This window comes from Canis lupus, chromosome 11 (genome assembly GCF_048164855.1).
Source record: "Canis lupus baileyi chromosome 11, mCanLup2.hap1, whole genome shotgun sequence".
Taxonomy (NCBI): Eukaryota; Metazoa; Chordata; class Mammalia; order Carnivora; family Canidae; genus Canis; species Canis lupus.
This window is the reverse complement of record NC_132848.1, coordinates 44,484,474-44,497,126: the sequence shown is the minus strand read 5'-3', so window position 1 is coordinate 44,497,126 and position 12,653 is coordinate 44,484,474. Positions and strand designations below refer to the sequence as shown.

Here is a 12,653-nt window from a genome sequence, read left to right as displayed (position 1 = left end):
TCAATATTTTTCTGTCTACGGGTCATGCTCAAAAAACTCTGGAAAGCCACGACATTATGGACATACCAGTGGTGGGAAACGTAAAGAGAAAATAAGAACAGAAGAGAGTAAAACATCCTCATGATTAGACTGGCTTAACGTAATATGATTTAATGATAAAATGATAAAAATAAAAAACCTACAAATTAACAGCATAGCAATATTCTCAGGCCTTCCAAAAACCAAAACAGAGGAGAGCTTTCATTATGGACTTAAATGTGTACCCCCTACAAATGTATATGCTAAAGCCCTAACCCCCACTATGACCACATTTGGAAACAGGCCTTAAAGGAGTAATTAAGGTTAAATGAGATCATAAAGGTGGCACTGGGATCTGAGAAAACTAGTGCTCTCTTAAAACGAAGAGGGGTGCCTTGGTGGTGCCAGTGGTTCAACATCTGGCTCTTGATTTCAGCTCCGGTCATGTTCCCCAGAGCAATGAGATTGAGTCCCAAATTGGGGTCCACACTCAGCATGGAGTCTGCTTGAGATTCTCTCCCTCCTTCCCCTTCTCCCTCTGCCCCTACCCCTGACACACTCGCTCACTCATTCTTGCTCTCTTTTTCTCTCTAAAAAATAAATAAATCTTTTTTTTTTAATTGAAGAAGAGGAAGAGACACCAGGAATGTGCCACGTGAGGACACAGGGAGAAGATGGCTGTCTGTAAGCCAAGGAGAGGGCTTCAGGAGAAACCAACCCTGCCAGCACCTGGACCAAGGACTCTCAAGCCTCCAGAACTGTGAGCAAATAAACATTGGGTTAAGCCACCCAGTCTGTGGGTTTTTTTGTTATGGCAGCTCTAGAAGGCCAATATAGCTATTTAAAACCAAAATTTATAGGAACACTGTGGATTTTAACAGAAGTCCAATTGGCAAAATTATACCTTGTCTTATTAAGGCAAAATAAGATTTCTACCGTTACGGAGTAAGACTTCTATTTCCTACGAAAATTAAAGGTCAAAGGATCTTAAACATTACCCTCACAAGAAGTCAAATCGGACTTATAAATGCCCATACCAAACTAAAATACAGTACTAGAAACCCCAATTAACCACAGAACAACCAACAGTGCTGATTTATAAATTACCAACTATAAGGACAGCCAGAGGTGGTAGGTACAGGACATTTTCTGGATTCTTAGCATGTCCCCAGGCATCTTGTTAGATATGTCATGCACTTGATATTGTTTATCTTAATAAAAAATAGCACAAGGTAAGTGGTACTATTTTCTGGGTAAGAAAACTCAGAGCAGAGAAGAGCCAAGTTCAAGGCTGGTTCTTCTGGCTTCTAAGGCCTCACTCTATCCTAACACACAGTAGAGATGGCAGCCTCGGGAGCTGGGCAGGCAGCTCCCAAGAGCTGAGTCACTTTCAAATTCACACACAGTATTTATTCGCTTAGGTTTTCCCCAGAGGTATTTTCAGGAAATAAAACAAGCATCTCATTGTCTATACCTACAGCCTCTGCACCAACACAGCCATAAATAACTTGATCCAAGCTTCAGTTTCCAAAAGCAACTGTTTGCTCTGCTTAACAACTGTCCGACCAAATTAAGGGTCTTTCCCAGCCACCTAAATCCTAATTTACAATGAATGGACATTCCATGTGTGCAGTTCAGATCTGTTTCTTTGAAATAGTACATTTCTCCTCCGTCCAAACACTAAATGTCTACCACCAAATGCTTGGGCTAAAAAGCCATACAGACCACAAAGGGGCTAATTAAAAGCAACACTGCCAAGACGGTGTCATTTCTAAATTTCACTCAACACTCACCCTACACAGAGTAACTCAGAGACAAAGAATTTGAGGGAAAAAAAAAAAAAATCACAAATGAGCAGGGGAGAGGGCTGAGCCAAAGCCTTTCATTTTCAGAAGCCACACACTCTTCACATGAATATTCTAACATCTGATCCATGCCTGAAGCAGTATCCTCACAGGAACCTGTGAAAGTTCAATATCACTATCACATCATGACTGACCGTGTTTTTACCCACGTACATCTCACTGTATTGCTTAAGAAATTAAGTTTTAAACATTTTTATGTAATTTATTTGACCTTTTCTGCCTTCAAATTAAGACACTGAGTCCCTAAAAGTACTTGCAATAAGTGAAAAACTCAATCTTCCTGACACTGGAAGTAAAATAGATTTTTAATTTATAATTAAAATAATCATTTAAAATGTCCTTCTTTTAGTGCTATTAGAAACACTTCTCAGAATTAGAAGCAAAGGTGTAAGAAAATCTGACCATTAACCAAAAGGGGGAAAAAAATCAATAGAAACAACCAGAAAGGACACAGATAAAATAATCAGACAAGGACATAAAATAGCTATTATAAAGACACTTCAAGTGTTCAAAAAAAGTAGAGGAAAGCAGGAGGATGGTGAGACACCAAATTAAAGATATGAAAAAAAATCTAAGCAAAACTTTCAGGGATGGATAAACAGTGTCTGAAATCACAAATAAACTGGATAGGATTAAAAGTAAATTACACACTGCAGGGGGGAAAAAAAGTAGGGAACTTGGACACGGTGATTAAAAACTAAAACGAAAAGCAGAAGAAAAAGGATTAACAAGAGAAGTAACATCATCAGTGAGCTATAGAATAGCAGCAAGCAGCTTTCTAATTGGAGTCCCAGGGGAAGAGGGTGTGGGGCCAGGAGGACAGAGAACAGAAAAATATGTATATATTTGAAGAAACAGCTCAATTTTTTCTCAAGTTTGATGAATACTATAAATATCCAAGAATATCAACAAACTCCAAGCAGAAAAAGTATCAAGAAAAATCACATGAATGCACATCTAATCAAACTGCTGGAAGCCAGTAAGGAAGAAAAAAAGATAATTATAAGAGCAATAAAGAATGATAGATTTGTCAGAAACAATGCAAGCCAGAACACATAGGAGAACGGCTTTAAAAGTATTAATAGAAAAAAGCTAACTCACAGGTACATGAATAAAAGGAGTGAATTCTTGTATAACTTGGGAATAATAAAACCTTCCTAACCATGCCTCAAAATCATAAAGTGTAAAAGAATGACATTCTAAATCCTGCTACGTTACATGATGAGATGAGCACTGGGTATTATACTATATGCTGGCAAATTGAATTAAAAAAATTTTTTTAAAACCTTTGCAAGGTAAAAACACACCAAAAGCAAAGCCCCACTAAAAGATAGGACAAACTGGAAAAAGATTTTTGTAATATCATTTCTCAGATAAAGGACTAATATTCCTAATATTTAGACAGTGTCTAAAAATTGAGGGGAAGAAAAGAATCACCTAAGAAAAAATGAAGCAAAGGGGAAGAACAAGGAGATTCTGAAAACAGCCCTCAAACATAAAAGATGCTAGACTTCCTCATAATACAAGGACAGCAAATGAGAACCACACAGAAACACCTATGAGGTTGGCGGAAATCCACAAGTTTGACAACAGATCCAATGATGAATCAGGGAAAATAGGTACTTTCATCCATCACTGATGGCAATTTTTTTCATTGGTACAAATCCAATGGAGGGAGGGAAATTTAGTAACATCTAACAAAGCTTCATATTCATTTACTAGAGTTGGGATTGTGGGACTTTAAGGGTAATCTATCCCAACGATTCAGCAGTAAAGGTACAAAATCACTCATCAGGTGAATTTATTTATTCACTGAAGCATGGCCAAGGATGAAAACACCACAAATGTCCATCAGTAAAGAACAGCTTGAATAAACTATGGTACTTCTACATAATGAAAAATAAAACAAAAACAAAAGAGAAGATAATCTGGACTCTGTGATATGGGATGATTTCCAAGATTTGTCCCTAAGTGAATAAAAGCAAGGCATAGGACAGAATATACATGATCTTTGTAAAAGATCCTCCTAGTAAAAGGAGGATGCAAGAATATAGAGTATATTTGTAAAACAAAACAGTAGAAAGCTAAGCTAGAAAAAGTGAGGTGTCCCTATGGCAGAGGGAAGGAGGCAAAAAGGGGATAGCAGTGAAAGCCTCGCTTCTCTACACACACCTTGTTTGTAGATTTTAAGGTTTGATTAAGGAATTATAAAAGAGTTTTCCTTTTTTTAAAAATTAATAAAGGAAAAAAAATACTGAATTTAAGTAAATTGATTTATCAGGTTATTAAAATGATTATACAGAGAAAACAGCTCTTTTAAACAATGTTGACTATACATCCATAGTTAAATATATTCTAAGGCCAAAGAGAGCTACCAAAACTTAAATTTCATTCAGTATTCTTATTAATGCTGCTGTTTTTTTAGAAATAGTATCTATGTGGATGTGTGAGATAGATAATAACTATGTGAATATTGTTAGAAACCAAGATTTTCAGTATATGAGAAAAGAAAAACACAAAATCCAAGCTAAGTTATAACTGTGGTTTTACAGTTGAATTAGAAAGATTAAAGTGAATTACATTCACATTAATATGTGAATCACTAGAGGTGCCTCAGTGGCTTAGTCAGTTAATCATCTGCTTTCAGCTCAGATCAGGATCCTAGGGTCCTGGGATTGAGGCCCACATGGGGCTCCCTGCTTAGTGGGGACCCTGCTTCTCTGTCTCTCTCTGCCGTTCCCCCCAACTCATGCCTTCCCCTCTCTCTCTAGCTTGCTCGCTCTCTCAAATAAATTAAAAAATATATATATGTGAAACCCTAAATCCTACTTCTAAACTAATCTTTATTTTTTTATTTTTTATTTTTCTAAACTAATCTTATACTATATGCTAACTTAGAATTTACATTAAAAACCTGAAACATAAAAAAGTTTATATGAACTCATGATTTTTCTTTTTCATAACACACACTTCTTAGCTCATACTTACTGAAAAGCCTTAGAAGCAGTGACAACCTAGTAACAATGAGCAACCCTATACCCTAGATGGTGCCCCCTACATACCATCCTCCACTAAAAGGAACCAGGGCCACTGAAGAAATGCCGGACCCAGACAGAAGGAAGAAAAGGCACAATGTGAACACTCAACCCTTACTGGCCAGAAAGCAGGGAAGCACTCAAATGTGATTGGGAGCAGGACCAAGTGCCAGAAGCCACAGGAAAGTGCTCTGAGGGGCAGATGAGGGCACAATCTGAGTACCACAAAGGACCACAATTAACGGACACATGCTGGGTTTATAAAAACTGGCTCCCAGTGTTCACTGTATAATCCTTTCAACTTCCTGTACTTTGAAATTTTTCATGATAAAATATTGGGAGTGAAAAGCACTTTAAACTTTAAAACGATGCTAAAAAGGAAGAGGGAAGAAGAAGGGGGGTAAAAAACTAAAACAATTCACTTGTCACCAGTGCAGATCTCCAGGGCCCCAATGCCTCACACTAATGACAGGTCATTAAAGGGCCAACATCAGCATTCCCCTCCTCCCTTTTCTAAAGGTACCATGTTGACCACGCAGCCTCAGTGAAGGAGTTCAAGTTCTGTACAGTCAAGCTCAAGCTGACAGGTGTCGAACAACAGATGAAATGGGGGGAGGGGGAGAAATCACTACATTGTGATATGATGAAAGATGGATGGAGAAGGCGGCAATGAAAGCAGCCACGTGAACTCATTAACTAAGCATTATTAGGAATAAGACATCCAGGGGAACCATGACTGCTGAGAGGACACAGAATAAAAGATGTGGAACAACCTATCAAGTTGTTTGGGTTTTGTTTTTTTTTTTTTAATGCTGAATCTAAATTTAACTGAACGTTTTGAGGTATTTTTTTTTTAAGATTTTATTTATTTATTCATGAGAGGCACAGACAGAGAGGCAGAGACATAGGCAGAAGGAGAAGCAGGCTCCCTATGGGGAGCCCGATACGGGATTTGATCCTAGGACCCCAGGATCACAACCAGAGTGGGAGGCAGATGTTCAACCACTGAACTACCAATTGGTGGCTGAACATTTCTAAGTACCTTGTAGTTTGGGGGACATACATAGGACTAAGAAAGGAGCTGAGCTCTACCTTGAGGAAAGAAACAGAAGCGTAGAGTACAGGACATTCTACATAAAAACTGGCCGAATTTCTTCACCAAACAAATGACTTGGGGAAAATAAGCGGGGTCGGGGAGGGGGAATGAAGGATTTCCTGACTAAAGGAGACAAGAGACACAACCCTCAAATGAAGTGTGGTGGATTAGAACCACCCAGATCTACAAAGGACTCTTAAAGCAAACGAGCGAGCGGCCCTGGTTGGAATGCACCAGTGACACCAGAGTCCCAGTTAACTCCACTAGTTTAACAATGCCTTTGCAGGGGCAGAAGAATGGCCACAGATTCAGAGATTATTACTAAAATATGTAGAGGTGAAATACCGGTTTCTAGGATTTGCTTTAAAATACATTGGGGCTGGGGGGAGCACCTGGGTGGCTCAGTTGGTTAAATGTCTGCCTTTGGCTCAAGTCGTGATCTGGAATCAAGCTCTGCATTGGGCTCCCTGCTCTGCAGGGAACTTGCTTCTCTCTCTGCCAGTCTCTCTCTGGCTCTCATGAATAAAAAAAATACAATCTTTAAAAAAAAATAAAATAAAAAAAAAATAAAAAAAAAAATAAATAAAATAAAATACATCGGGGGGTGAGGAGGAGGAGAGAATAAGAGATAAAGCAAAGTAGGCAAAACCATGATCCCAAGGCATTTATTTTCTGATCCCAATGCATGGGCTTGTAAGAGGTCATTACGCTGTCCTCGCTACTTTGGGGTATGTCTGAAAATCTTCATAACGAAAAACACTTTAAAATCCCCTTGTTAACAAAAAAGTCATTGATTTCGATAAACTGACCTCCACACTTAGGAGGAACACTTTGTAAAAATTACACATGAAAGCAGAGCAAGAAACAAGGGTGAAGGATTTCACACTCCCTGAATTTCCTTATTATTTTTTCAATCAGGATCACTCCCAGCCCCAGGCAACTCAGATCATTGGGTTCAGCATAGGTCTGAGAAGCCAGCGCAACAGCAAGCCCTGAAGCAAGCCCTCTGGGAGGCAGACAGCTTCAAGGCATAAAACCAGCATGAAGGGATTAGGACAAAACATAGGCCAGAAAAACCTGTGAAAGAAGGAGCGCTCCCCATGCCACAGAGAGTCCAGAGGCTTCCACTCTCACGCTCTGCCTTCATTTTCAATCATTAAGGAATCATCTAATAAAAACTCACTCACCAAAGTCATTTTATTTTGAAACCCATATGTCTTGGCCAGTCTCCTCACATCTACTAAAACAGAAGGGATGAAACCAGATGTCTGCCAAGATCCCCTCCAGATGGTTTCCTTTTTTCCAACAGGTCATGCTTTGTGCAAATGTTAGGCAACAAGGAAGATGACAGAGAAACCCAGCTTCACACCTTTAGATCTTATAGAGGTCATATTTATTCTTAAGTATGTCAAGTAACAAATCAGGATTTAGGGAGGAAGAGACTTCATGCGGAAGAATTATCTCAAGAGGGAGAAAGGGAGTGTGTTTCCACTGAGGGTGGGGACTGTGGCTACCTGGAGAATGCAAGACCATGGGGCCTGCCAATATCTACCTGGGTTAAAAAGCATTTTTTTAAAAAGATTTTATTTATTTATTTATGAGACACACACACACACACACACACACACACACACACACACACACACACACGGGGAGGGGCGGGTGCAGAGACAGGCAGAGGGAGAAGCAGGCTCCATGCAGGAAGCCTGATGTGGGACTTCAACCCGGGACCCAAGGATGACACCCTGGGCAAAGGCAGGCGCCAAACCGCTGAGTGAGCCAGGGATCCCCTAAAAAGCATTTTTTAAATAGGACTTTTGACCTTCAAATTTACGAAGTCTAAAAGTTACATGCAGGATTTGTCTGCTTTTTAAAATCATAAGCAACATCCCTAATGGACAAACATCTTCAGTGAGTTTAATTATTTGAGCCTAAGCAAAATTGTTTTAAAAAGTAGGAGCCTGGTGACAGAGACTCACGAATGAAAAGAAGCATTAGCCAAGGCACGCCTCAGCCATTTCCAAGTGGAAATCCCACATGGAAAATGCCAGCTAGTGTTGTCCAAGGAAATCCAAGCAACTAAGAGCAAATATGACAAGTCACAGTAAGTCGCCTCCGAGTATGCACCCAGAAGAAAGTTCTAACTTTCCTCCTGCAGGGCTGCCTCCCAGATTTTCCTTGAAGTGCACAGTGAGTTCTGTTCTTGAAAAAAGATCTGGCTGGCACTTCCTTTGCTGCCCTGGCACAAAGTTCACCAGGACACTAATCTGATCCACCCTGGAACATTTCCTCCCATAATAAAATTCTCTCTCCAAAGACAAAGCAAACAGTGATGCAGAATACAAGAAACTAAAATGCCAGCCATGGTCAAGGGCAGAGATAAGAAAGAAATCAGAAAAAATACTGAGAATGTTCTAGCAGGACCTGTGCCTGAGCTACCCAGTGAGGCACTCCTGACACAAGATGCGGCCCTGGCAACTTACTAGGCAATTTATGCCTTGCTTCCTCCCTCTCCAAAGTCAGTAATTATGCCTACCTATACACTGTTGAGAGGAACAAATGAGGAAAGTTTGTGCAAAAGGAAAGAATTTTTTAAGCTGGAAAGCCTAACTCCCTGTGATTCACAATTCTTAAAAAAACATATGCCTCACATTTTCATTAGCAAAAGCATATAGCTTCCTTTAACGACCTTGGAAATTTCAAAGTCATGTATTTTTTTCATTTTCTAAAGTGAAAGTATTAAAAAAAAAAAAGGAAAAAAACTTAGTTAAGATTTTATTTACTTGACAGACAGAGAGAAAGAGAGTGCAAAAGCATGGGGAGCAGCAGGCAGAGGGAGAAGAGGCAGGTTCCCTCCAGAGAAGGGAGCCCACAAAGGGCTCCATCCCAGGACTCTGGGATCATGACCTGAACCAAAAGCAGATGCTTAACCGACTGAGCCACCAAGGTACCCCTTAAGTTTTTTCAAACTACACATTTAACCCCTCCCCAGATACAGGTATGCCTCTGCCCATACAGGTGGGTATCTACCTTTGGTCTGCTTGAAATTCTCTACACTCTACCGGTGTAAGGTGGTATCATGATGCTTGCCCATTTTCCTGCTCTCCCTCATTTCACTCAAAACCATGGCCTGAAACCTCGTTAAGAAGGTGAAAATTTTGTACTAATACTGTCACAAACAGTCACAAAAGTATTCGGGCACTCTGGGGTCCAAACTCAGATCTGTGAAGACATGAGCATTATTAAAAGATGGTCTATACAAAAGTTTGACGACTTCCTCAGAAAGCTCCTGCTATCTTGGCCATGTTTCGCCCTGGCTGTCTTGAAGCAAGGCAATCAAGTCCTCTTTCAGTAACCAGAAAAGACAATCCACCCCATAGCTCAATTAATCAATGTTAAAAAGAGTCCAATTATTACATAATCAGTTTAACTCCTGGAACGATCAATGCAGATAATCCAGAGCCTTTTCTGGTTTTTTTTTTCCTTGGTCCCCAAAACAAGGCAAAGACAATTCAGTCTTCCAGGCCATGGTAAAGAATAACATATGTGTCTATAACACACCAACAGCACCGAAAGTCACCTACCAACAGGAATATGAAGCAACATATGGGTAATTCACAGCTCAGACTTTTTTATGTTTAAAGATTTTATTTATTTGAGGAGAGAATGCACAAGCACAAGTGGTGGAGGGCAGGGGCAGAGGGAGAAGCAGACTGCTCACTAAGCAAAGAGCCTGACATGAGGCTCAATCCCAGGACCCTGAGATCATGACCTGGGCCTAAGGCAGACACTTAATCGACTGAGCCACCCAGGCGCCCCTAGCCTGGACTTTTCAACTGCCAAGAAAGTACAGGCTGAGACATCAGAAGAGACACCCCAACAATTTCTCCTTGCTCCTCCAGGGCCCCCAAAAGCCCTTCATGCTTAGATGTCAATGTGGTCCAAAGCTGACCCACCCAAGGCTGGAGCCCTGGACTACTCATCTCTTCCATCAACTCTTCCCTCCCCTCCCAACCCAGACCAGAAATTGACTCTTGAGATGTGACTCTCCTGGTTCCACTCACCATGTCCTTGATTTATTATTTTTTCTTTTTTTTCTTTTTTTTTTTCCCTTGATTTATTTCTATTCAGGTGCTGATCACATGAAGCCCTCTTGGTTATGCAGTCCTAAAATGAACAAAATTCTGACACCTGCTACAACACAGACAAACCCTGAGGACATCACACCAGCCACAAAAGGACAAATATGTACAATTCCACTTCAAAGACACTCCTAAAGAAGCCAAATCCACAGAGACAGGAAGCAGAATGGTGGCCGCCAGAGGCTAGGGACGAAGGAATGGGACTTGGTGTTTGAAGGGCACAGAATTTCAGTTTGTGCAAGTGAGAAATTTCTGGAGATGGATGTGGTGATGGCCACACAATAATGTGAATGTACTTAATGCCACTGAACTATACACTTAAGAATGGTGAAGATGGTGAATTTTATGTTACATATATTTTACCACAATTTTAAAAAATGGTTTTTTGGGGGGTTGTTTTGTTTTGAAAGATTTTATTTATTCATGAGATAGAGAGAGAGAGGCAGAGACATAGGCAGAGGGAGCAGCAGGCTCCCAGCAGGCAGCTTGATGCAGGACTCAATCCCAGGACCCTGGGATCATGCCCTGAGCCGAAAGCAGATGCTCAACCACTAAGTCAGCCAGGGATCCTTTGTTTTGTTTTAAAGCAAGATCCCTGTTTTGCAAGTTTTTCTACTGCTCAATGGGTCCTGGACGCTTGTTTTACAGTTTCTGACCCAGGGCCTCGCCCGGCCATGGAATATCCCTGCCCTGATTGCAGAAAGGACCAAGAAGTGTTATATAAGATTGCATGCCCCACCTTCCACTCCTTAGGTACTGGATGCTTAAGTGCTGAGCCCATTACCTTCTTTGACTAACAGACTACTTACTCATATCTAAAGCAGGAGTCCATACTGGACCACTGTGGCTTATTTGCTTGCCTACTATTTGCTGCACACCACGCTCTATCCTGGACACTGGATAACTTTTATCTTCATTAGAGGGCAGATTAAAAAAAAAAAAAAAAGTTAAGTAACAGCACTGGTAAGTGCTGGAGGGCTCCACCAGCAGAGTGGGGAAAGTAGTCAGGGTGGGGGAGGGGGGCCGGGAGAAGTTTCTCAGAGGGGGCATTTGGGTGTCAACCTGAAAGACAGGGCAGTCCTCCATACCTCTCTCCTACACAAGCCCTCACCACCCTCTCATCATGCATCTTTTATGCACTGAGGCCAGTGAGGTTTATAAAGCTTTGAGATTCGTTGGTCCATGTAAGTCAAAAAATAAAAGCAACTTATTGCTTAGCCCCTTCAAACCACAATCATCCACAAATCCGCTGCCAAATAATATTGTTCACCCGGGGGATTATCTACCTTGCTCTTCCACCTCTGCTTAAAAACAAACAGAAGGAAGGAAAGAAAGAAGAAGAAAATTCTTCTCAAAAGCTCTCCTGTAGTCTCCCCACGCTGCCGTGCAAACAGTCAAAAATCAAATCAAAAGTGGTTCTTGCAGGCCACTCTTCCTGTTCCTGCCCACGTCCTGGTGCCGCCCAGGCCTTTCCTACAGTTCTTCTTTGTGCTTTATCGGAGATTTAAAACCCGGGGCAGGGATCCTTTCTCAATGCTCAAGACACAATAAAATATTAAATATGTTGAGTCAATATCACAGCACAGGATGCCCAAGTGACTCCCAGAAGAGGCCTAAGGATCTCAATCAATACCACAAGCCAAGACACAAATACCCTCCCCGTTCTTTCTCCCCTAACCCAAGAAAAGCAGCGCTGGAAAGAACTACTGCATACACAGGGGACTTCTTGTGGGCAATACAGCTGAAGAACGTGCAGCATCTGCAGACCTGCCATGGGTCAGGTCCAAGGCAAATACTCAGCCAAGTGGAAACTAAACAAAGCAGATCCTGGCTCAAGAGAAAGAATATTCTAGGAATTCAACCTTCTCAGGATTGCACTGTTTGGGCAGGGGAGTGGGAGAAGCAGGTAGAAGCTGCCACAAACTTTACAGCATGCAGTTCAGCATCAGAAAGTACATCGCCCTGCTGCAGAACTTCCTTACTATGTGCTCAGCAAGGATCTTGCCGCCTCTCACTTCCCTACTCTTCATTCCAGCTCTACCTGCCACCTCTGGATTGCTCAGTGTATTCCCCAGGGCCCCGTGAACACGAGTGGAGGGAGGCTCCTCACCCAGGAACCCCCTCACCACCCGAAACACTAAGCACGTGTCTGGTATGGGTCAGGCACTCAACATTTCACATGAATGGACTTTGGGGATTGAGAAGTATCCTGAAATATTTAAGTGTCTGGATGTTCATTTAGGTTTTTAAATACTAAAAAATTAGAACCAGTTAAGTATCTAATAAAGGACTAAATGAGTAACTTAGTCTACAGCCAGAAGGTTGAGGGCTGTGCAGCCATAAACTTGCTGTGGTCCAAAAGTACTCCAGGAGTCCCAAATGGCTACTGTAGACCTCCTGGACTACACAGATCCAGGAACTGAGCAGGGTCCCCACTCTGCAGACTCCCCAGAAACCAATCTAGTGAGACAAAACTCCAGACATTCCCATCAAAAGC

At 41.3% G+C, this 12,653-nt stretch overlaps 1 protein-coding gene and 1 long non-coding RNA gene across 3 annotated transcripts in view; one reads left to right on the top strand and one right to left on the bottom strand.

Moving 5' to 3' along the window:
* TBC1D8 (TBC1 domain family member 8) overlaps positions 1 to 12,653 on the bottom strand; it is a 112,851-nt gene that overhangs the window by 54,029 nt on the left and 46,169 nt on the right. The window lies entirely within an intron of this gene.
* LOC140643088 (uncharacterized) overlaps positions 667 to 12,653 on the top strand; it is a 28,517-nt gene continuing 16,530 nt past the window's right edge. Inside the window, exon 1 of the long non-coding RNA XR_012039493.1 lies at positions 667 to 778. This is a non-coding gene — a long non-coding RNA (uncharacterized lncRNA). The remainder of the gene's footprint in view (positions 779 to 12,653) is intronic.